This window comes from Myodes glareolus, chromosome 19 (assembly GCF_982192425.1).
Source record: "Myodes glareolus chromosome 19, mMyoGla1.1, whole genome shotgun sequence".
Taxonomy (NCBI): domain Eukaryota; kingdom Metazoa; phylum Chordata; class Mammalia; order Rodentia; family Cricetidae; genus Myodes; species Myodes glareolus.
This window is the reverse complement of record NC_142044.1, coordinates 59,152,434-59,178,137: the sequence shown is the minus strand read 5'-3', so window position 1 is coordinate 59,178,137 and position 25,704 is coordinate 59,152,434. Positions and strand designations below refer to the sequence as shown.

General features: G+C 44.2%; 1 protein-coding gene and 1 pseudogene across 6 annotated transcripts in view; both read left to right on the top strand.

The window, feature by feature from the left end:
- The first annotated feature begins 17,661 nt into the window (after positions 1 to 17,661).
- On the top strand, positions 17,662 to 18,372 carry LOC148119006 (F-box/WD repeat-containing protein 2 pseudogene; annotated as a pseudogene).
- Positions 18,373 to 22,838: 4,466 nt separating this feature from the next.
- The window catches only part of Scaf11 (SR-related CTD associated factor 11), a 45,252-nt gene continuing 42,386 nt past the window's right edge, over positions 22,839 to 25,704 (top strand). For 3 of the 6 annotated variants that reach the window (XM_085678771.2, XM_085678768.2, XM_085678766.2), the window contains exon 1: positions 22,840 to 22,974. The gene's annotated coding sequence lies outside the window, so the exon portion shown is untranslated. Of the gene's footprint in view, positions 22,975 to 25,704 lie in introns of all 6 variants that reach the window. The other 3 variants (XM_085678772.2, XM_085678769.2, XM_085678770.2) reach the window with 2 other exon arrangements.

The following is a 25,704-nucleotide window of genomic DNA, read 5'->3' as shown; positions in this document are numbered from 1 at the left end:
GTCTCCTGACCTCACTGCATCTGTGGGTACCCTCCTGTCTCCTGACCCGACTTTTGTAACTGTGGGTACCCTCCTGTCTCCTGACCTGACTGTTGTAACTGTGGGTACCCTCCTGTCTCCTGACCCGACTTTTGTAACTGTGGGTACCCTCCTGTCTCCTGACCTGACTGTTGTAACTGTGGGTACCCTCCTATCTCCTGACCTGACTGTTGTAACTGTGGGTACCCTCCTGTCTCCTGACCCGACTTTTGTAACTGTGGGTACCCTCCTGTCTCCTGACCTGACTGTTGTAACTGTGGGTACCCTCCTGTCTCCTGACCTGACTGTTGTAACTGTGGGTACCCTCCTGTCTCCTGACCTGACTGTTGTAACTGTGGGTACCCTCCTGTCTCCTGACCTGACTGTTGTAACTGTGGGTACCCTCCTGTCTCCTGACCTGACTGTTGTAACTGTGGGTACCCTCCTGTCATAAGACTTGCTGCTGCTGTTGCTGCTCTTGCTGGTCTGTCTTCACAATCGTCACCACCAGGTAAGGTACGTGATATCTAAATAGTCTCTTGTTTTTGTTCTGGGGTTGAAAGGTCTAATCCTGTGTGACAGCGAAGATTCCAAACCGTCTTTACTCAGTTTCTTCCTTCCTCCATTCTGACCTCTTCACTCTCTGCCTACCTCCAGGCACAGGGCCTGAGAATGGCTCAGGGTACCATAGGCTTGGGTTACCGCATTGGACACTCTTCCTTGACTCGTTGTTCTCAGACAGCCCCAGCAGACACACACCACTCTATTGGTCCTTTCCCCACTGCCCTCAGCTCTATGTCCCAGTGTGTTAGCATCCAGGCACGTGGTCCCACCACCTGGGGACCTGGTAGAGTGCTTTGCACCCCTGTGTGCATGGCAGGCAGTACCCTGTCCCTTTAAAAGGCAGAACTCCACCTTGGCCTTGCCTCTTCCTCTTTTTCCTCTCTCTGCCTTCTCTCTCTCTTCCTCTCTCCCTCCCTCCCTTTCTTTTTTCCTCCCTCCCTCCCTCTTTCCCCATGAGGCCACTCTGCGCTCCCTTCCCTTCCCTTCTCTTCCCTTCCCTTCCCTTCTCGTCTTCCCTTCCCTTCCCTTCCCTTCCCTTCCCTTCCCTTCCCTTCTCGTCTTCCCTTGTCTTCCCTTCTCGTCTTCCCTTCTCGTCCCTTCCCTTCCCTTCCCTTCTCGTCTTCCCTTCCCTTCCCTTCTCTTCCCTTCCCTTCCCTTCCCTTCTATTTTTCCTTCTCTTCTTCCCTTCCCTCTCTTTTCCTTCCCCAAATAAAGCTCCCCACATAAGCTCTGTCTGCATGACGTGTTTGTCCCTTGCCCGCTGTGGTTTGGACCCACTCGCCAAGGCACCGACTCATAACGCTGGTTCCGGAACTCGGGTGCTAACGCAGTGGAGCACGCGAGAAGGAGCTCATCTCTGCTGGATACTCTTGGAGAACAAATTCATTTTTTAGATTTCAGGTCCGCTCCCTTGGCCCACCCCCACATAAGATAGTTAATTTTTGGTGCATAAGGAGCATCCACATTGGGACTGAAGAGATGGCGCAGGAGTTAAGAGCACCGGCTGCTTTTCCAGAGGTCCTAAGTTCAATTCCTGGCACCCACATTGTAGCTTACAATCGTTTATACGTGTAATCTCATGGGATCCAATGCTATCTTCTGATGTCCCAACGCATACGCAGACAAAACATCCATATACATAAAATGCATAAATAAACCTTAAGAAGCATGATAAAGCAGGCCTAGAAATAAGGGGAGGTGAAAATCGGTCCTTCAGAGCGTGGGATGGAGAGTATGGGGGCAAAGGCAGGGCGGAGCTAAGACTTAGCCATGGAGCCTAGAAAATCACGCAAAGCAAAGGGAAAGCAAGTGGAGTCCAACAGAGGATGAGTATGGTCTTGACCACTTCCTCAGAGACCCTACACCTCTCCCTTAACTCTCATTATTTTCCTCCCCGGTGCTTCTCGTTACTTATTTAATGACTTTGAATGTGATTCATAAAAGTAGGAAGTTTGTTCCATAGTAGCCAATAAGCAGTTCCCTCTCCGAACTCACACTCCTGAGTCCCCAGCCTCAGTCCCCCTCAGTGAAGTAGGAGGTCACTTGGTTCATTACACTCCAAGGCCTTTTGTTCCAGTCAGCCTTTACCCCTCTATGGTCTCTATTTCTTGACTGGCTAAGGAGTCTCCAGACCACAGAAGATGGTATTTGGGGTTTGCCAACCTCACGCTCTGGCACCCTCTAGTGGCCATGGCCAGGAGTGCACTGTCAGCATTGAGGTCTTCGCCTTGACCTTCCCGCTGGTCTTGAACAGAAAAGCATCACTTTCTCCTGGTAACAAAACAACCGCAGGGGAAAAAGAGGGAACTGAGAACTGATTGCACCCTGCTGGTGACCTCTACCCACTCTCACACGGGTCAGCTCACCAAAATGCCCAGAGGCAACTATGTAGACATAAGGTAAGATCCTGGGACTCCCTGGGGGAGCTGAATGAGACTCGACTCCCTGGGGACCTAATGAGAGGAGGCAACATATGTTGCCAGTAGCAAGGACTTGCAGTCCCTGAAAGATCTAGTCTAGCATTCAGACACACACAGGGCTGCTGGGGGCCCTTCCTTCTGCACAGGTAATTGCAGACTCAGATATATCCAACAGGAGACGTGACTGGTCCCCACCTCATCTGAAACACTGATGCTAAGAATGGGTAGTGGAGGAAGACATCACCTCCAACACTGTCCCCCAAAGGTCTCCTTAGCACGCCTCTTGTAGAATTGTTACACTGCTTGGAGACACCGTTTCCTTTCTGTTACTATAACCACCTGAGACATCAACTTACAAAGAGCAAAGCTGGTTGGCTGACCCATTGCTTTTGAGCCTGGAAAGACACAGCACACCATGGCAGAAGCAAAACACCCTTGACCCAGTGAACGGCTTACAGTGGTTCTCTATGATCCTGATGCTGTGATCCTTTAACCCAGTTCCTCAGGTGGCGAAGGCTAAGTATAAAAATGTTTTGTTTACATAAAAGTAATTTTGCTACTGTTATGAATCATAATGGTAATATCTGTGTTTTCCAATGGTCTTAGGTGACCCCTGTGAGAGAGTCATTCAATTCCCCAAAGGGGCCTTAATCCACAGGTTGAGAACCACTGGCTTAGAGAGAGAGAGAGAAAGAGAGCGAAACAGAGGGATAGAGACAGAGACACAGAGACATATAGAAAGACAGACAGAGATACAGAGACTGATTGAGAATCTGTGAGCCCCTTGGGAATGTCCATAAAGAACCTCAGACTTCACCCTAGGCCCCACAACTACACTTCCCAGTAGTACCACACGGGGGACCTCATGCCCAGGCCTTTGGGGGCCTTCTAGTTCCAATCTATTGTACTGAAAGTGAGCACACTCCCCTGATGTCACATGCTTCCTGAAGAATTAACAGTTGCTCAGAGACACTCCAGTCTTTCAGGTTTAGCTGCATTCACTTCTGGAATTTAGGGGGTGGAGCTTATGGGTCTTGAAACCAAGGCTTTACTGCTGATGATAAGTCCTTCCCTTTGACAGTAGACAATTTTAATGCTTTCAAAGTTTCTTTTAGTTGTTTAGGCATTGCTGGAAACCTTACTGGTCACCCATAACCACACGCAGGTCAGCCACCTGCTCTAAAAGCTCAGAGACTGGTGTAGGAGGGTCTTCTTTCTATGTGTTGCTTTCATTGGTTGAATAAAGAAAACTGCCTTGGCCTTTTGATAGGGCAGCAGCTTAGATAGGTGGACTAGACAGAGCAGAATGCTGGGAGAAAGGAGGCAAAGACAGAGAGCCGCCCACCATGAAGCTGCCAGGTCAGACGTGCTAAATCTTTCCTGGTAAGCCACGAGCTCATGGTAAAACACAGATTAATAGAAATGGGTTAATTAAGATGTGAGAGTTAGCCAATAAGAGGCTAGAACTAATGAGCCAGTCAGCGTTTAAATGAATACAGTTTCTGTGTAATTATTTCGAGTATAAGCTAGCCGCGCAGTCAAGAGTCAGGCGGGACAAAAAGCAGCCCGCGCCCCTTTACAACAAGAGACAACTATGTAGACAAAAGATTTAAATTGCAGTGACTCCGGGGGAAATGGGTGGGAGGAGGCAACACATGGTGATAGGATTGAGGACCCCCCCACACACACACAAGGATCTAGCCCAGCCGTGTTCAGACACATGCAGCGGGACGCTTCCTTCTGCCCAGATAATTGCAGACTCAGTTATATTGGGCAGGGGCAACCTGCCCCTCATCTGAAACACCGATGAATGATAATAATGGGTAACAAGGGGGCTAGGATGGGGGTTAGGGGACAAATCTTGTTGGTGGGCATTCCTTGGCCTTACTAGACTGACTCTATGACCAGCGATCCTCCATAGGAGATGATGGTGCTGTGTGGTCTATGGGTCATATCTGGTTTGCCAACAATTCTTGTGTACCCCACAAATTTGGAATGATTTTTAACAATTTTAAGGGGTTTGGTTGTGGAATAACACTTCTGTACGCCGTGAATATGTATTACTGTCATTGGTTCAGAAAAAGCTGAAAGGCCAGTAGCCAGGCAGGAAGTATAAGCAGGACACCAGCCCAGAATGTCTAGAAAAGAAACAGGACATAAAGAAAATGAGGTAAGAAGCAGTGAGTCATGTGGGAAAACACAGATAAGAAATGTGGGATAATTTAAGTGTAAGAGTTAGCTAGTAACCAGCCTGAGTTATCGACCAAGCATTTAAAAATATTATTAAACCTCTGTGTCAGTTATTTGGGAGCAGATGGTCCGACAGAAAAACTCCGCCTACGGGGTTTGTAAATAAATGAAAAGAATAAAACTTCATAACATGGAACTTCCATAAGACCAGTTTTCCTCTAGGGTTGATTAGAATGTAGCTTCACTCATTTCTTTGTCTTCAATGTCTATAGCTACCTAGTGTCACAGGTACGAAGACCACAGGACTGCAAAGCCAAAATATTTACTACCTGGCCCTTTTAAGAAAAGCTTTGTTGACCTAATTTCTCCCAGACCTACGCCCTCTAATTATCATAGACGGCACTGGAGCCTTAGTGGAATGTGTTCACGTCGTAAAGGTCGTAAATGAACGATTTTGCATTTAGTCTGGTATGCGGTGGAGAGCCTTCAAACTTGGTTTCAAAGCAAGGCAGCATATTCTAGAGACTCAACAGAGCATCGGTGAAAAACTAAAAGGGGAGAGAATGTGGAGGGAGGGAGAGCAGAGCTGAGAAGTAGCGACTGGAGTCATTGAATTTGTAGAAATAGCATTAGGACAAGGCAGATCTGTTGCACAGTGGTCCACGGCAGAGACAGCAGGAGATCAAAAAGCAAAGGCATGGATGCCGAAGGCACAAACATGCTAGAAGTTCATGCCTAAGAAAGACACGAGAGCTTCAGAGAGTGTTTTTGCCCCCTGATAGAATTCCTAAGAAGGCGACCTGGTGTTCTTGGCTTCCCAGTAATGTCTTCATATCTACAGCTCAGCATCAACAGATGCTACAGCAAAGGAGTGTCTCTGGGAGGCACACACTTTGATGAGCGTTATTGTGTGAAATCAGGCAGAAATGGTTCCAGTTCAGTGCGTCCACCCCTGATCCCAACCAAGTAAATTCCCAATAATTCTCAGAGGCTTACCTTAATTTCCTATTGGATTGACTTTAACTGGTCTGGGCAGAGTAGTAGAAAAAAACTACTAGTTTTTTTTTGGAACTACTATAGTTCCAAAGAAAGGAAGGTTATGTGATTATCCTTATAAAATTATGTCATAAGAAAAACAATTATATTAGTTTACAAAGTTCTGTGAGCAAGTATGTTTATTGTCGGGAGGGGGGGTTCTGTGAAGTGATTACTTTTAAGACGGACTACATTGCAAAGTGAAAACCTTTGTCACCCAGCACTTGACCTTGACATAAAGCACTAGTCCACTTTTCAGAATTCATGCTCAGCCCATGGGGGTACAGGGTGCACCACTCCTGCCTTCTTGGGGACTGAGAAAGGAGGTTCAGAAATTCCAGGCTAGACTAGGCTATGTAACAGAGACTCTGTCTCACACAAAATAAATAAGTAAATAATGCATTAGCAACTGTGAAATCCAAATAAAGTTTGAGACTTCAGAATGTCAGAGAAAAGCTAGTTGATTTTTACATTTATTTACCATTTTTAGGGTGGAGAAAATTCTCTGAAAGAATGGTTTACAGCAGCATAAATCTTTGTAATAACACAGATGAGGCTTTTGAAGTAAAATTCATTTTTCTAATTGTTGCATAGCACCAATTTTGGGATAAAGCTTTACTTTATATGTACAATTTTCTGTAATTACCCTCATATTTCTTATGCTACTTAATCCATCAACTTTCTACTGTAGGAGCATCTTACTTATTATAGTGTTTTTATGTGAAGTTTATTATGGTTAAGAGTCAATAAGATAAAAAGCCTTCCTGTGGAAGGCGGAGACTGCTTTTTCGTTTCCCAGCTGCCCAGACCCGAATAATAACACAAAAACTATATTAATTACAACACTATTTGGCCAATATCCTTATGCATATTCCTAGATAACTCTTGCATCTTAAATTAACCCATTTTTTATTAATCTGTGAATCACCATGAGGCTGTGGCCTACCAGTAATGTTCTGGCTGGCAGCTGGCATCTTTCTCCCTTGGCAGCTACATGGTGTCTCTCTGACTCCACTTACTCTCTCTCTAAATCTCTTCCATCCTGACTATATTCTGCCCTTCTATAGGCCAAAGTAGCTTTATTCATCGATCAATAAAAGCAACACTTATACAGGACATCCCACATCATTCCTGAGATGTTTTAGCCACAAAAAGACAGCGACGCCCATAGATTATCCAATAACTGTAGCATAAATAATAAAAACCCAGAGGCAGATATTGGGGTTCAACCTGAAGATCAGAAATACAAAGCAGACAAGCCACTAGAGAGTTCTTACCATGAAATCTTCAGACTGAAAGAGAAAGAGCTCCTGTCTCATCCCACCTTATAATCCTCTCTAGTGCTGGCATTAAAGGTGTGCACCACCACCACCCAGCCTCTATGGCTAACTAGTGTGGCTGCTGGAATTAAACATGTGTGCCACCACTGCCTGGCCTGTATGGCTGACTAGTGTGGCTGTTTTGCATTCTGATCTTCAGGCAAACTTTATTCATTAAAATACAAATGAAATGTCACTACATTTCCCCCTTTTGTCTAAAATAAAAAAAGAAGGCTATAACTAATATAAGAAAACTATATTCAATAAGTACAATAACTGTGTACAATATATATAGGCAATAAATAGATCAACAATGTCTAGTCCATTTGCCTTTTACTAATTCAGAGAAAATATTCCATATCTATCCTATCTTGGTGAGTCCAAAGTCTTGTACCTAATTTACTTTCTATCATAACTTGCTTTCTGCATATGATAATCAAGGAAAACTTTAACTATGTAGTTTTCAGCTCTCTCAGAGACCAAAGAAGGAAATGGTATTAACTGTGTAAACAGGAAGTGTGAGCAAGTGACTTCCAAAAAATATGTGAAATACCAGAAACAGCTGACTGCCTGGACAGTCTCCGAAGTTCCTCCGCAACACTGGGACACCCATCTTTGGTCTACAGGCCTAGCATATCCAACAGACTTTTCTGTGAAGCAGGATATTCTGAAAGGCTGTCTCTCCTTGTCTTGACAATGTTTGGCAGTCACTCTTTTTAGTGTCCTGCTTCTCCAATTAGGACAGCATATTGTCAGCAGTTGAGGTAAGGGCATTTTCTTGCCCAGTGGTTTACTTTTGCCACAAAGAAAGTAAACTCCATGTGGAGTTTTTTCAATGCCCATTATCTTCTCTGAAGTAGATTGGTGCTGCTGGGAGCAGACAAGTCTCATCGCCATAAAAAAAAAAAAAAAAAAGAACCTACATTATCAAAACATCTTAAATGTCATATTCTGTAAATCTCTAAAATGTTTGAAGATAACCTGTATATCTAAAATATATCTTTGTTTGATTAAAAACATAACCTAATGTTACTTCAAGTTTGATTATAATTGGTGATTAACTACTAACCTGTATTTCCTTATTATCCTAAACAGTTGGTAATAACAATTTTCAAGGACTAGAAATTTGCATCACATTGTTAAATGAGTTGTAGAAGTACAATACCTTGAACAAGAGTAGAAATGTATGTACAGTATGTTCTAACAAATTAATCTCAAATTTGTATCACTATACAAAATTTGAATATAATATGGAAAAATCCAATCCAACGTAAAACATTTAAAGCTTGCTTTCTAAAAGTAGATTCAATAATCTACCCTTTTATCCTATTATATCTATATCCTCCCTTATTTCATTTCAAAATAAGAACTTTGAATCTAATTTCCTTTGTTTAGCTTTTTTTTCTGACCATTACCAATAACAACTTGTAACCAACTCCCCTAAACAATGACAAATAGCCCTAACACATTGAACGACCAAAACCAACTCACCCCACCTCTTGGGAATGTGGTTGTCATGTTCTTAAATTTACTTCCTGTCGTTTGGGACAACAACATCTTTAGAGAATCCTAAAAAGAAAATTTTGGGTTAATTGTCAAGTCCTGGGAGAGATAGCGGTATCATTTGTTGTTCAGTCTCTGAGTAATGCGAAGGTGAAGGATTTGTCTCAAGTCCTGGCTAGAGTAGTCTGTGAAGCTGGATCTTCTCAGCTAGCCACCTTGAAATTGTTCTGAGAAATTTATAGTTCAAAAGTCGATCATTAGGTTGTGTTTTTTAGCTTAGTGGTATTATCATAGTCCTGGAGGAATTGTTGTTGTGGGGCCCCACCATCCTTTTGGAGACTTCGAATGTTGCTGTTAGGCAGGCTCACGGTTCTCTGCAGAAAAATGATAGAGATTCAAACCCAAAACCATGTACAGAAAGGTAGATAAAACCTTTTTCTAGAATTAGTTAGTACTCTATATGATCATTAATATCGTGACAATAGGTTTAAAACATACACAAATGCACACATATATGTATATTAACCTTATAAATCCTATACCTTAAGGAAAGCTGTTAAAGAGTCAATATAAAACCAAAGGATTATGAGATTGGTGGCAATATAATAGTCCTTTTACATTTGTTTTTCTTTGGTCTGATATCAGGTGGCTCTTCTGACATGAGACAGAGATTTTAGATTTCACTTTAATAAGCATGCTTGGGTTTAGAGTAGGAGAGAGCCACATTCCAACTCCAAAGCCAGCTTTGATTTTTAATTAGACTGGGACTACAAAAAGACCATTTGCATTATATGTCTGTAGGGAACAGCAGAAACAAACATTTGGGAAGATTTATGAAATTTTGTCCTGTTGGAAATGTGATATACCAATAGGTCAATTTACTCTTTTTCTTGAGACATTTTTTTTTTCTGGACGATTTGTCCATTTTTTTCAGAAGTCTTATTTGTCCAGTGGTCTTCAGATTCCTTAGCTGGATATCTTTATTTTCCTGAAAAGACAGAAATGAAACCCTTCTCCAACTCTAATTTTGGGGAGATTCTCCTTTGGCAAGTTATATCTGATCAAATAAACAGCATTTGTTAGTTTATAGGTTAGTTTAGATTAAACAGCCATGCTGTTTGATGAACTATCATCTCTTTTAATTAAGAGGTGTCTCTTGTTCAAATTGTATCTTTATCAATTTTGATGGTATCCATAGATTTTCTTCTCCTGTGGAAACAAAAGCAAAACCCATTCCCTAACATAACACATCTCCTGGTTTCCATTATGAGATCAGTACATCTTTAAAGTGTATCAGCTGATTTAATTCTGTAGTTTTTTTTTTCTACTACCCAATATCTCTCTACAGCTGGTGTTCCTTTCTCGTTAGCATTTAGAAAATTCAAAGTTAATAAAGCATTTTGCAACTTATTTCTGGGGTATTTATCATCCTGCATCCTGCATGCCCTAATTGCACTTGGCTTTGGGGTCTTGCGGAGAGACTAGAGAATGTTGGCTGGGAAGTCTGAGGAAAGAAATGCAGCAAAGAGAACAAAAATGAAAGCCACAGGGGGAAAGTCCTGGGAGTGAGGGAATGTGATATCTCGTGAGGAACTAAGAGACGCCCAGAGAAGAAGCTCAGAAGAACTGCACAGCTTGTCATAAGCCATGCAAATGCCTTCGGGCATCGATGGTCACAGCTGTTTCCTGTTTATGTCTGGTTAGTTATTAATAACGAAGTCTCTAAATCTAGAGCCCTGTGCACACTCCTCTCACCCAGTGGCCGGCGGCTCACCTGAACTACCAGAGCTCAGGTCTGCAGTGGCGGTTAAACCATCTGTCCCTTTTACCCACATCACCATGAACCTGCCTATGTGATAAGTAAGTTTCCTCTTTAGAAATAACCTTATTTAGCACAGTTTTTTGATTTTTTTTTAGAACATTAGCAAATCAGTATGGTTCCACATTCTAACCCTAACCCAAACCCTATCTTTAGGTTGTGTGTGGACATGGTTTGTTGACACACACTTAGACGCACAGTTGCTGGATCCCATGGTTAGGTTTTGTTCAGCATTTTAAGAGAGTGTTGAACTTGGGACCTACAGGTGAAGTGGACTACTAGAGGCTGTGGCCATGGAAACTCGGTGAAGAGGAGAGAAGCAGAGACAGTTTAAAAAACAAACAAACACGCTCTACTCTAAAGAGAGACGCAGAGGGAAGAGCTTTGAAACTCACAAGCGGAATGAAAGGACTCCTGAAGAGTCCAGAGAAGCCCAGAGACCTTGGGAAGTGGGAAGAATGCACTTTTAATCTTGCTGCTCACTGGCAGGGGGAGACAAGAGCCACTTTCAAACAGTAAGCCCCTGGGACAAGCCCACTAGCCTCGAGTCAATGGTATGTTTTGGTGCGTCATGATTCTTCTCACAGGCAGATCAGCAGTGAAGATAAATCTCAATGACTCTGAGGGCCTTGCTTCTTCCTGAGAGAGAACCTATTGTTACAATCTTAGCTGTTCTGGGGGCCTGAAATCATGTAAGAACTGCAAGTCAGCAAGTCTGGTGTAGCTTACCACCCTCCAGTGGGAGGGAAGGCTGGGTGGAAGGGTACAGGGGAGAGCCAAACACTGACAAGACAAAGAGATGAACAGCAGAAGGCCCAATCCAGCAAGAACATACGGAGATACGGCCCTCTTTTGGGGGGAACATGTCTGACCAACTCTGGAGGCTGATAGCACTGAGCCTAAGACCAGTGGGTAAGCGGACCTCAGTGTTGTTCACTGATAGAGCTATAGAACTCTGAAGCCAGGGCTGTAGCTATTGGTCCATTTTCCCTTTGTGATAAAATCCCTAAGGATACTTGGGATCACAATACCTCCTCACAATAAAGGTTATGTTTGTAATCTCGATAGCCAATGTTATTCTAAATGGTGAAATCCTGAGAGGGTTGTCTCCAAACTCTAGAACTAGGCAAGGGCGCCCAATATCTCCACTCTTTTTCAGTATTTTACTTGAAGTCTTAGCTAGAGCAACAACAACAACAAAAAAAAAAAAAAAAAAAAAAAAGAGAGAGAGAGAGAGTGAAAGAAATAAAGGGGTGGAAATAGAGAAGTTACCCTACCCCTATTTACATGATCCTATGCTTAAAAAACTGAAGACTAAACCAACATATCTTGAACCTGATAAACATTTTCAACATTATAGTAGGATATAACATCAAATTTCATAAATATGTAGTAGCACTATGAATTTGTCAAAAGAAACCAGGGGCAGGAAATCATATAATAACATTAGTTAATTAAAATACCTAGGACTCACTATCACCAAGAAGGTGAAAAAACTCAACAATGAATTCTTCAAGGTGCTAAAGAAAGAAATTGAAGAAAGCAGCAGAAATTGAAAAGATCTCCCAATGCTCCTGGCTTGAATGAATGAATTGAATGAAATTTTATGTCCTGGCAATGCTGAAGCATGCTTGGGCAGCTCGTACATGGTGGTTCTGTTGAACTTGTTCATTTTGGGTTTCATGGATTAAGTTGATGAGGATAACTGACCAAGTCTCTTCCTCAAGAGGGCACCAGATCTCATTACAGATGGTTGTGAGCCACCATGTGGTTCCAGGAACTGAACTCGGGACATTTGGAAGAGCAGGCAGTACTCTTAACTGCTGAGCCATCTCTCCAGCCCCATGCTCCTGGCTTAGGAGAATTAATATTGTGGGGGATGGTTGCAATACTGAAAGCAAAGTCAACACAATCTCCATCAAAATTCCAATGACATTTATTGAAGAAAAGATTGTGTTGATATTTTGTTTGTGAGTTTTTCTGAAGACCAGTGTGCAGAGCTAAACCACTGGTTAGCCATAGAAGCCAGGCCATGGTGGCACACACCTTTAATCCCAGCACTTGGGAAGCAGAGGCAGACAGATCTCTGAGTTGAAGGCCTCCCTGGGATGTAATTTATCCTGTCTAAAAGAGAAACAGAGCCAGGCAGCGATGGCTCACACCTTTAACCTCAGTACTTGGGAGCCACACGCCTTTAACCCTAGCACTAGCGAGGTAGAGACAGGAGTGATACAGCTGAGTGGAGAGAGGAATATAAGGTGGGAGGAGACAGGAGCTCAAAGCATTTAATCTAAGGATTTGTGGAAACAGGATCTTGCCCCTTCAGTCTGAACATTTGGAGAGTTAAGAACTCTAGTGACTGGCTACTCTGCTTCTCGGATCTTTCAGCTTTTACCCCATTATCTGACTCTGGGTTTTTATTTAATAAGACTGATTAGGCTTGCATTACAAAAGACAGCCTCTTCAACAAAATGGTGGGGAAACTGGCTTCCCACACATACAAGAATAAAAGTAGATCTGTATCTCACACCTTAGACAAAATAATTAAACGCGAGGCTTCCATGTCTGCACCAATACACTTAGCACAGATATTTTTAAGGTTCGTCCATGCCATAGCATATGGGTCATACTTTGTTCCTTCTTACATCTGAGCAATATTTCTTCCTCTAGATAGACCACAATTTGTCTGTCCATTGGGATGACTATTCTTGGTCATCAACTTGACTACACCTCATCTGGAATTAACTAAAACCCAAATGACTGGGCACACCTGTGACTGATTTTTTTTCTTAATTAAATTATTTTAAGGAGGAAGACTCACTTGGATTCTGGATCTTTAAGGTGAGAAGATCCACCTTCAATCTGGGCCACACCTTCTGCTGGCAGCCTATTATAAAAGACACGGGAGAAGGAGGATTGCCCTCTCTAGCAAATCCATTCCTCCCATTGCATTAGAGCCTACTTCTTCAGGATTCCCGTGTATATTGAAGACCAGCTGAGACATCCAGCCTTGTAGGCTGAACAACTACTGGATTCCTAGACCTTCAGTAGGCAGCCATTGTTGAATTAGCTGGACCACAGCCTGTAAGTCATTCTTATCAACCCCCTTTCTATATACAAAGAGATCCACCCTCTAAGTTTTGTTTCTCTAGACTAGTGGTTCTTAACCTTCTTAATGCTATGACCCTTAATACAGTTCCTCATATTGTGATGACCCCCAACCATAAATTGATTTTTTGTTGCTATTTTATAACTGTAATTCTTCTATTGTTATGAATAATGTAAATATTGGATATATAAAATATTGGGTATGTGACCCCTGTGGGGTCATGGCCCACTGGTTGAGAACCACTGCTTTGGAGACTCCTAACTAATACGCCCACCCCCCTGTTAATGGAGTTTGAATGTCTAATTAATAGTGTACTGTTTTTTGAAAAGTCTGTTCTTTCTCCATTGAACTGACTTTGAGTATTTTCAAAACCCAGTCGGTCACATTTGTCTCTCTCATCTCTCTGTCCTGTCCCCACGTAGCAGTGTGTCTAGTCTTTCACTGGTGGGTAGTAATTGGCTGGGTCCCTGAAGCTTCAGAGTTAGGCTGACGGAAGGAAATCCCTCCTGTTTTGGTTGCTTTTCTAGTTTTCTGCAGGTTATTTTTATGTCTTAGTCTTTATCCTGAGCATTATCTCTTCCAGACATATCAGAATACAGCAACTGCCAAGCCTGGTGGATTCTAAAGTCAGAAAAATCAATTAAATGTGCCCGAGAAAGGAAACTAAGCTTGGACTAGCTGATGAAACATGAAGTGCAACAGAAGGATCTGTTAAAGACTTAAGAAAGGGTGGAAAGTTTAAGAGGCTTTTTACTCTAAATGATGGTGGGAAAAGTAGCATTATTGGTACTATCGCTATGGACCATGGGTCCTACTTCTCGTCTATAATTGCCATTCCAAAAATTGAGTCAGCTACCTGCTTGGTTTGTAAAACTATTATCCAAACCTCTTATAATCCTCTGTCACAACAGACTTCTAACTCCCCTAAAATTAATGCACAAAGACTCCCAAATGAGTACATGCTTTGCAAATAGAATCACTGAAGACATGGGATTTAAACTTAGCGATAATGTCTGTGACGAGAATTATCACATGACAATCTACTGCAGTCCACGTTACTTTCATCAGTGAAACACACAATGACATTTTACTTAGTTGTAAAGAAAAATGAAACAGTGCGATGTTCAGGAAAATGGTTAGATCTAGAAAGTGGATAAATTTTACAATGTATGTGTTTCTAGGAAGAATGGGTGCTGAAGTGATGGCGGTTATGCTCACCCTGACTCCATTTGTGTCTGTGCAGGAGCTTTTCAGCCCCCAAACACCCTGAACCTTGTCAACATATTCAGGACTTTCAATGACCCTGACACTGACCAGATACATAACCAAAAATGTCTGCTGAATGTATTATAGTCAAAGCAAATGTCACCATATTCCCCTTACCTACACCTGACATTGTGTTTTTGTGGTTCCTGGCTTTATAAACACAGTACCCCTGAACTAAGATGCCAAGCATTATTCTGAGGCCATAGCCTGCTCTTGGTCACTGGACACACCCAACAAACAGCCCAGAAAAACAGAACAGCTTTGTGTGCCTAAAAACAGTTAAGAAGGGAAAAGATGTCTATGTATTTACAGATGCTCTAGCTCTCGGAGTATGCCACCTCCTAAACATCCCCCGTTGAAGGTCAGTGGCCTCTCTGGAGCCCCTGATGAAATGTAATCTGCAGACGCCCCCCATGAACCTGTAAGACATGGGGGTGAAGGAAGGTTAAAAACTGCAAAATTCTGCCAGGTGGTGGGGGCACAACTTTAATCCCAGCACTCAGGAGGCAGAAGCAAGCAGATCTCTGGGTTTAAGAATAGCCTGGTCTACAAAGTGAGTTCTAGGCCAGAGAAACCCTGTCTCAAACAAACAAACAACCAAAAACCCTGTAAAATTTGAAAAAGAGAAAAAGTTTGTTTAAAACTTGTGGCAAAAAAAAGCTGATTGTAGCACAAATAATCAAAACCCAGAGACAGATATTGGGGTTCAACCTGAAGATCAGAAAAGCAAAGCAGTCAAGCCACTAGAGAGCTCTACCTCTATGAAATCTTCAGACTGAAAGAAAGCATGCTCCTGTCTGATCCTGCCTTATAGTCCCTCTCTACTGGCATTAAAGGTATGCACTACAACTACCTCCTACCTCGTTGCTATGGCTAATTAGTGTGGCTGCTGGAAGAAGGTGTGGGCCACCACTGCTTGGTCTGCATGGCTGAATAGCGTGGCTGTTTTGTGTTCTGGTCTTCAGGTAAGCTTTATTTATTAAAATACAAATGAAATACCACCTCATCTGGTCATCCCTTCTTGTGGCTTACTTAAAGGTACATGGAAGAGGGAAGCTCTTGGTGTTTACCTGCTTACTTTCACTCTTTACTGGCAAGTTCATATGCCGAGGTGTTACTCTGCGGGAATTAGAACCTAATTCTTCAGGATTCCAACAAAGACTGAAGAACAGCTGAGACATCGACCTTTCGGATTGAACACCTACTGAATTTGTGGCCTTTCCACCAGAAAGCAGTCCTTGTTGGAATAGCCAGGCCACAGCCTGTAAGTCACAGTAATACATCCTCTCCTACTTCAGAAATATTTACATAACCACGTTTACTGCTGCTTTGTTCACATGAGCTAAGACATGGGAAGAGCCCAGATGTCCATCAAGTGGTGACTGGTCAAGGAAAATGTGTTGCGTATACACAATGAGATTTTCTTCAGCCATAAAGAAAACATTACAAAAATGTAGGAAAATGACTGGAACTTTAAAAGTATTTAACCAGTAACCAGGAGCAGAGGGTCAAATGCTGCGTGTTCTCTTGTGGATCACAACTTTGGGCCTTTGGATTAAGTTGGAATGTTTCTAGAAACCTGGAAACAACAAAGGAGCAATGGAAGAGGGGAAAGAGGTCTTAAAGGGGAGTGGGAAGGGAGAGCTTGTACCATCAAAATAGAGGAAGGGAATACTGGGGTGGGCAATCTCTAAACAGAGATAGGGTAGGGAAGCGGAGGAGAGGGGACACAAGGAGAGTGTTAACCAAAACTAAGGTTGTACAAATACGTCATATGGAAACTCATTGCTGTTGACTGAGGTTTCTGTCCTGCCTGATCCCTGTCCTGCTCGGTTCCCAGTCGTTATGTCCCAAGGAAATCACACAGAGGTCTATGTTAATTATAAACTGATTGGCCCAGTAGCTCAGGCTTCTTATTAATTAATTCTTATAACTTATATTAGCCCCTAATTCTTGTCTGTGTTAGCCACGTGGCTTGATACCTTTTTTGGCGAGGCAGTCACATCTTGTGTCCTCTGTGTCTGGGTAACAACTGCAGACTGAGACTTCCCTCTACCCAGAATTCTCATTGTCCTGCCTGTACTTCCTGCCTAGCTACTGGCCAATCAGGATTTTATTAAGAATAATAAAAGTGACAGGATAAAAGACCATTGTCCCACAGCACGTTACATTATAAATAATCTGAAAACAATTTTAAAGATACTTTGAACAAAGATATCATGCATGGGTGGATAACGTCAGTATATCCAGAATCTACGGGTTAGTAAAGGAAAATCCTAGTGCTGGTTGTGCTACATCTCTTGTGTGTTTTTGGTCAGGAAATCTACAGTGGTGCCACATGGGTGGTCACAGGGAGAATAAGTGAGTGTCCAGTGCTCAGCCTGAAGCACGATGCCCATAGCACCCATCCAAGGCTTAGTGACCGCTGAGGATGCAGGGGCAGAAAGAACGTAAGAGCCGGCTGTGAGATGCTCACTTGTGTGTGTGCTGTGGCTGTGACAGCTATGGCTGCTTGTGTAGTTCCTGCACTAGACTGAGCCCTAGGCAGCTAATGGCAGTGGCGTGCTACTGCAGAAGAGGAAGTCATTGTCCTGGTGATGGAACCCAGGCCCATGCAAATGGCTCTGGTTAAACCCAGTGGGTCACAAAGTAAAAAATAAAAACAAACAAATAGGCATGAAAGCAGGAGGAGGGTTTGGTAGCAAGAGGTGAAGAGGTGGTGGGCATGGAAGTGATGAGTGTGAGCAGAAGATATTATATACATGTATGAAACTATTGAATAAATTAAAAAATAGCACACACCCAAACAGACAAAGAGACACCACTGCTGTCCCTGCGAGGCTGTGGACCAGGAGCGGTGTCTGCAGGCCCAGATGCCATGACTAGAAGTGACTTAAGCCACTTACATTTTTATAAGCTATGGAAATAAAGGACTTTGAAACATGACTTGATATTGTTTCTGCGGCAGTTCTTTCCCAAGTAGAGTTGCAGAAAAATGGAACTCTGGATCACCTGAGCCGTCTGAGAGGTGTCAATCAGAGCAGGCATTTCTCCAGGAATGCAGACACTCTCCTCCAATGGGACTTCTGACTCCTTCCCTCGGAGTTTAGTTTCTATTGTTAAAATGCCTTGATCCTCAGGTCACACTCACAAGCTGACTTGTCTCCAAGTATGGGAGTTGGTGTTGAGTGTCTGTACTGGAGGCGTGGCGGACTGCATGCAGAGATTCTAGTGGCAGAAGATTTCATTCAGGACACTCTGCTCTGGTTTGTTGGAAGGCTATTCTGAGAATGAAGTGACTGGAGGGTCACCAAGCCTTTGAGATCTTATCATTACCTGGACCTAAGGACAGAGTTGGCACTTTGATATGAAGGTGGACTTCTCTGTAGAGGGTCAGCTGACTTGTCTGCAAAACCCTGAGATGTAAGCACAGGGGAGCTTATTTACGGCATCTAGACCCACACTTGAATAGCTATGAACTCCGATGAGCAGAAGCTTAAGTTAGGCAACCTTGGACAATAGTGTGGCCTGCAGAGAATGGAGTTATGGGAAGGACCCCGCAGTTCCAGGGACACATGGGGATGGAAGGCAGTGTTTGACATGAACTGCAATGATGAACTGGTTATCTAGGTGACTATGCACACCCTGCACATGGACTGGGAGACCAAGGGAGTTCTGTTGAGGTGCAGTCAAATCTCTCTTGCATAAATAGAGAATAGATCTCCTGAAATGTGGAAAATAAGATTAAAATATGTTCAGTTGGAGAAAGAAATCAGCTACCAGTGCTGGAAGACATTGCCTCTGAGGTCAGAAGTATCTTCTGCAGCCAAGATTTTATTCTGATGGCAAATGCATTGTCTATAATTCCCTAGTTGGTCAATAACAGTAGGGCTTTGGTTGTTATATTCTCAGGGCAACCAAGAACTTGACATAGCAAACTGGCTTTGCTTGCCTTTGAAGATATCTTTGTTCCGCTGTTTGATAATCTTTATCTTTACATCATGGACTAATACATGTTGTGTGATATTTTACTCTTTTGGCTTTTTGAGCGGCCCACCATCCAGCTCCCAAATAAATCACACACATACAGATGCTTATTCTTAGTTATGAATACCCAGCCTTAGCTTGGCTTGTTTCTTGCCAGTGTTTCTTAAATTATTCTGACTATCTTTTGCTTCTGGGCTTTTATCTTTCTTATTTCTGTTTACCTTTCTATACCTGTTTCTCTGGGGCTTGCTGTGTAGCTGGATGGCTGACCCCTAGCATCCTTCTCTCCTTATTTTCTTGCTACTCTTCTTCCTCGTTTCTCCTGCCAGTCCCACCTATTCTTGCTCCTGCCTTGCTATTAGCCATTCAGCTCTTTGTCAGACCATCAGGCAAAGAATCACAGCAAAGAACCACAGCTTCACAGAGTTAAACAAATGCAGCATAGACAAAAGCAACACACCTTACGATAATATTCGCCAACATTCCTTTTCTTGTTCTCTTGTTCCTTGATCCTCTTCTTCCAGATTTCTCCTTCTATTTACACTCTGCCTGCCAACCCTGCCTATCCTTTCTTCTGCCTCATTATTGGCCATTCAGTTCTTTTTTTTAGATCATCAGGTGTTTTAGGCAGGCAAAGTAACACAGCTTCACAGTTAAACAAGTGCAACTTAAAGAATGCAGCACATCTTTGCATCGTGAAACAAATGTTCCGCAGCTTAAACAAATGTAACACATCTTAAAATAATATTCCACAACAGTATCACACAGTGTATAGTCATTTATGTGTTTTTGTCAGTGCCCTGGAGGGCTTGCTTTATTGACCGCAATACAGAATGCTAATGGGACACACCCTAACTCCATCTGTGTTTGGCTATGTTGATCAGTGTAAGAGACTGTATGTGGTGGTTCTTTTTTCTTGAGTGGAATAATGGCTTTAGTAAAGTTGTATTATTTTGTGAAAATTTCTAGAACTGTTTCTTGTAGCATTTGTTTCATTTTTTATATGGACATTGCATATTTGACCACGTGTTGTTCATGAGTCTTAACTGTATGCCTTTGAATTTGTAAATTTTACTGATGCAAACATGCCATACACATCAAATTTAAAACCTCCTCTGTTATATAAAAACTGAAGAGGAAAAACATAATGTTATTTTGTTCAAAACTGTAAAAGTCTTTGACGTGTCCTCTTTCTCACTTATTCCAAGGTCTTTATACTATGATTTCTTAATGTAAATTTTATTTTGCATTCTATTAATAAGAGACAAAGTATAGCTACTATTTCTGATAGAACTGTGAAGATCTATACATTGACCACTCTTCATCGTCAAAGATGCTGCAATGGGTGTCTGTTATGCTATGGAAAGTAAGTTGCCTGGAAAGTGCAACAGAACAATTGGGCATTTTGACGAAGATATTTTTATATGCATCATGTGTAGTTTTTAGCAAATTTTTTTTGGGGGGGTGCAGACATGGCTCAGGCCAATTATTAGCATTTCTCTTCCAGGGGACCTGGGTGTGAGTCCCAGCACCCACATGGTGGCTCATAACCTCTGCGACTCCAGCCACAGGGTATCTGACACCCTCTCTTGGCCTGCATGGGCACTGCAAGAATGTGGTACAGACATACATCCTGGTACAAAACCCATACACGTAAAAATAAACTAAATTGTGTGTGTGTAAATCCCCGTGTGTGAAGGTATGTGTCCCGCAGTACACATGCTGAGGTCAGAGGACAACATTGGGTGCTGATTCTTGCCTTCGCCAATCTGCAGGCATGACTGGTCTGCTGTCATTGAGAACAGGCTAGTTAACACGCGAGTGTCTGAGGGCTCTCCTCTTGGCCCTTCTCACCTCACTGTGGGAGCACCAGAATTCAGACACCTGCCATGGTGCCCAGCTTTACATGGGTCCTGGGGATTCAAACTCAGGTCCTCATTCTTGTGTGGTAAGCACTTTACTTAACTAGCTATCTCCCCAGCCCTCATGTATTTTTTATGGTTATAATTAAATCTAAAATATTAACCAGTATGCCAAACTACATCTACTTTATTCATCCATTTAATAGTCCATCCTTTATTTAAAACTCTGACCCTCTTTATTATAAATTTAAAGAGTTGGGCTGGAGAGATGGCTCAGCGGTTAAGAGCATTGCCTGTTCTTCCAAAGGACCTGAGTTCGATTCCAAAAACCACATGATGGCTCACAATCATCTGTAATGAGGTCTGGTGTCCTCTTCTAGCCTACAGGCATACACACAGACAGAATGTTGTATCCATAATAAATAAATAAATATTTAAAAAAAATAAATTTAAAGAGTTGAAAACAAAGAAAACAACACTTTTTTTTAAATGCAAACACAGTAAAGAGAATACTATCTATAGAAATAGACATGGTCTCTCTTTTGGGGAGCAAGAGACCGCCTATTAGAGCGCATCCTCTTTTAAGTGTATTTCGTAGAGGGGGAGGTTGTCAAAGGACAGCTTTAGTGAGGGAGGAAGAATCACTTTTGATGCTGTTATACAACACGATGGCTATAAATGTTAAATGTTCTTATGACATATGCACAAACAATAACGTTGAAGTAGGAGAGCAGGGGTTTGAAGGTAGACTGGGTTGCATAGTGAGATTCTGCCTCAAAAAAATTATAAATATAAAATACGTACAAAAGAATATTGCATTGTACACCTTCACCAGGAGCTACTCTACTGCTAAGATTCTCTAAGGTGGGTTCTGGAGGTTGGCTGCACACAGGAAGGCTAAACTTCAGCCGTTGGATGGTTAACAGGGCCTTTTACTTGACTCTGTTGTATAACCTTTTCAACAGGTTTTCAGAGTCTCCTAATCACCAGCCTTAACTGTCTTTACTACAGGGGAAAGGTCCTTCAGAGGGTCTTGCTTCATCAGAACAAAATAATTTCTTAACACCCCCAGATCACTGCTCCCTCAAAAACCGCCATACTGCAGCATCATCAAATCCCCAAATCTCCTATGAAGATAACGCAAGCAAAGCTGCAGGCTTTGGGAGAGACAAGACTGCCATTCACGTATCCCTGAAGCAGCAATTTTTTTACCCAGTCCCTTGTAGGTGCTCGACTCTGAAGAGCTTGCTGAGACACCATCCCACTCTCCAGTGTGACGTGACGGGCTCTGAGCAGGCAAGCAGCACCGGATGAAGGTGCTAGGGAAGCGCCCAGTTCAGAGAGCATGGGACGTGGCAGGTAGCAGTGTGGGAGAACGCGGGCTCGAAGAGGGGAGGGAACAGCCCGGGCCGAGGTGACCCGGCGACAGCACCGCGCGTGAATAGCAAGAGGACAGCGAGAAAAGGCAAGATCGTGGGGTAGGGGGCGAAAGAGCCAGCGACCGACGAGAAGCCTGTAAAAACACCTCCGGGGTGAAACAAAAGATCCAAGGATGCTCCAGGGCAGGACGTCGCAGAGTGACTGGAAACCACCACCCTAGAGCGGAGGCGCTTAAAGCCAGCCATGCGCGTCTAGCCACGGTGACGCCAGCTCGGGACGCCGGAGGATGCCCGGGACTGGCGGGCCGCCGCGCACGTGCGCCCCGCAGCTGGCTGCATCCGGCCTCCGCGCCAACAACGCACGAACTTTTCCCAGGCTCTGCTATTGCAGCCAGGACCGCGGGCTCTCAGAGACATCTTTATTGTCTCCGCGGACCGGGCCGGGAAGCCCGCCACGGAGAGCGGCCGAGAAAGCGGGAGGGTTACGCAGGCGCCCAGCGCTGCGAGCGGCAGCGGGGGCGGGGCGAGAGGAAGGTTTCCCAGAAGCCTCGGCCACTCGCCGCTGCCGGAGCTCCCGCTCTCGGGCCGCGCGGCGTGCCCCGCCCACCACGTCGGTCCGTCGCCTTCGTGGTTCCGGGCGCCCCCTGGAGGTCCGGTCGAGCACTGCGGCGCCCGCGAGCAGCCAGCGTGCGGCAGGTCCGCCCGCGTCGTCACCACCGCGCGCCGACCTGTGGCGGCGCGGCTGAGCCCCGCGGAGGGAGGGAGGGACGACAGAGGAGGGGGGGGGGGAGGCCGCCCGACACGGCGGGGGAGGGGAGCGGCGGTGGCGCAAGCAGCGCTGCCCGGGTCCACGGCTTCGTGGCTGCGTGCTCCCGACCGGGCCGGCTGAACCCGCGGGCTCGGAAGAGTCCATGGTGCGGAACTTAGCGGCGGACTGACTGACGGGAGACCTGGCCTCCTGCGCTGGCGCGGCCGCCGGAGCGACGCCTGGACCTCGGCCTGAGGTAAACACGGGGCCGGCCCGTGGAGAAGACGAGCGGGGCTGGGGCGCAGCGCGGCGGGCGGGCTGGGGCGCGGGCCGGGCGGCGGGAGGACGGGCAAAGTTTGGGGTTCGCGCGCGGCTCGGGCGGCGCCTGGCGCTGCGAGCAAAGTTGGAGCTGCGGCCCCAGGCAGCGCCGGCGGCCCCGCGGGGTGGAGGTCCCGTGTGTGCGCGGGGCCTAGGCCCGGGCTGCCGGGCCTCGGCGGAGCCAGGAAGGGGCTCCAGGCCAGGGCCGCAGCCGCTCCCCCACCCCCAGTGGAAACGTGTCGGCCGGGCTTCCGGGCGCTCCCAGGCTGGCGGCTTTACCCCGGAGTGCGCGTCGATCGCCGAGCCTCCCAGCCCGCTAGTGAAACCAAACTTCACTGCGCTGTGACCTCCCCAGCGCCTGAATGAGGAAGAGCCGGCGCCTCGGCTCGCTCGGCCTTTCCCTCAGATGCCCTCAGCTGCCGCCTCCCACCCCCCCCCCTCCACCCCGCCTCGTTTTTAAACCGGCTGCCTGGGCTGCCGACGGAGTCACCGGCCGAGAGATCAAAACTAAACTATTCGCTCACCCCGCTTTAGACTTAGGGATTTTGTGCCAGGTCGTCTGCACGTTATTCTGAAAATTTAATTTATAAGACACCTGGTTGTGATTGATGAAAACATTCCCAGATTGAAATGGCGAGTTAAAATGTCCATGTGTCAATATATACAATACCGTATTACATTAGTATATAGTTAGCTGTCTTCGTGTGTGATGTAGTAAACAATGCATAATGTTAAGTTTTACACATTAGTTGTACTATGTAAAACGCCGTCTTAGGTTGTCTGATCACAGCTTTTTCCATTCGTTTTGGATTACATTGACCACCGTCCTTATGCTAGCAGTGAACTAAGACATGTAGGCAGAACTGATGAAGTTTTTAGTTTGCCTTGACTAATAGAAACTTCCCCAGTTTGGGCAGTTTTCTCTGAATTTTGGGAAAGGTATATTAATACGTGTATTTTTCTCGTTTTCAAGGAAATAATAACTCATGCATGGCTATTTGCCACAGTAGCAAAACACTGAAGGTAGTAGATTCTTGGCCTTTGTATTTTACTGGCAGTAAAATCCTGCCTCTCCAGACCAAGTCATTTCTATCCTGCTTTGACATTTGGCCTGACCATTTCACTGTTTTGCTATTAAAACCTGAAGGGAAAAGTTATTGTTAATTTCACCCAATTAGACAGGGGAAACGAAATTTTGAAAGTATCTTTGGATTCGTTGTATACTAGACTATCAAAGATAGTAAGAACTAATCTGCCTTTTGTTTATGCAGTCAAGTTTCCAAAGATCAACGGTTCTTCCTGTAGCTTCACTTTCGCATTAGTTTTTTTGTTTGTTTGTCGGTGCTTGTAAATAAATAAACAATCCTTTACTTTCACTGTAGTGGACTTTGCCTTTCAAATTGAAGTACTTTTTAAGTTTTCAGTTGGGTAAAACTTGAACGTTGCCCTTCTGTAAATATACTCAGTCTGAAAAGACATTCTTCAGTATGACAGGAGAAAAATGCAAAAGAAGAAAATGTAAAAAGACATTTTTCAGTATGACAGAGAAGAAAAATGCAAAAGGAGAAAATGTAAAATTATGTTCCTTAAAAACGTGTTATAGAGAAACTTTAAGAAGAATTTTCTTCCTGGAATTCCTTCATGTGGTTATGGGCCTCCTATGGGGTACTCAGTTTTCTCATCATCCTTGGAGCACTGCCTCAGCGTCCAGGCAGTTTTCCTGAAAACTTGTTCTATTAGCCAGTGAAATAGGATAAGGTACACCTATCGTACTGCTGTTGATGTGTCCCATACTTTTAGTAGTGAAGTATAGTGGTAACCACCCATCTGGTGCACTGCGCGTTTTAGGTATTTCAGTGCAAGAGAGCTGTAAAACCACACTTAGGGGGTGTGTGCTCAGCTAATAAAAGTAAGGTATAAAGTCGTGTACACTGTCCACCCCAGCTTCTACTCCTGTCTTTCAGTGATGTAAATTGCTTCTGCCTTACTGAAAATCAGATAAAGTTCATGGCCTTGAACTTGTGGTCTTCCTGCCTCTGCCTCCCAAGTGCTGGGATTTCAGATGTACTAGTTTTAAAACCTAGATCATTTTTAAAAAAACATTTACTTTAGTCTTTATTTATCTATATTCATGGAGGCCAGAAGAAGGTGTGGGATCTCCTGGAGCTAGAGTTACAGGTAGTTAGAGGTAGTTGTGAACTACCAGATGTGGGTATTGGGAACTGAATTCTGATTCTCTGGAAGAGCAACAAGTACTGTTAACTGCTTAGCCATCTTTCTGGTCCCCAAACCAAAATCCCCCTCTCCCCCCGCCCAAGACAAGGTTTCTCTGTGTATTTATGGTGTCTGTCCTGGAACTCACTTTGTAGACCAGAGGCCTCTAGGCTGCCTCTGCTTCCCAAGTGTTGGAATTAAAGCGTGCACCACCACTGCCCACCTCCAAAATTTTAGTATTCTTTCTCACCTTGAGATTTATTTTGTATCTGAGCAGTGGTGACTGTAGGAAGCCCTAGAGCTGAGAGTTAAAACAGTCAGTATGGAAGCTGTTTTCTGGTGTCAGTGTGTGTGCTGTGGTCCCCTCCGCCCCAGCACAATAGTAAAAAGAACGCTGGAAAAAATAGACCCGGTATCACTTGAATTTTATTCCTAAGAATTACATTTGAATTGT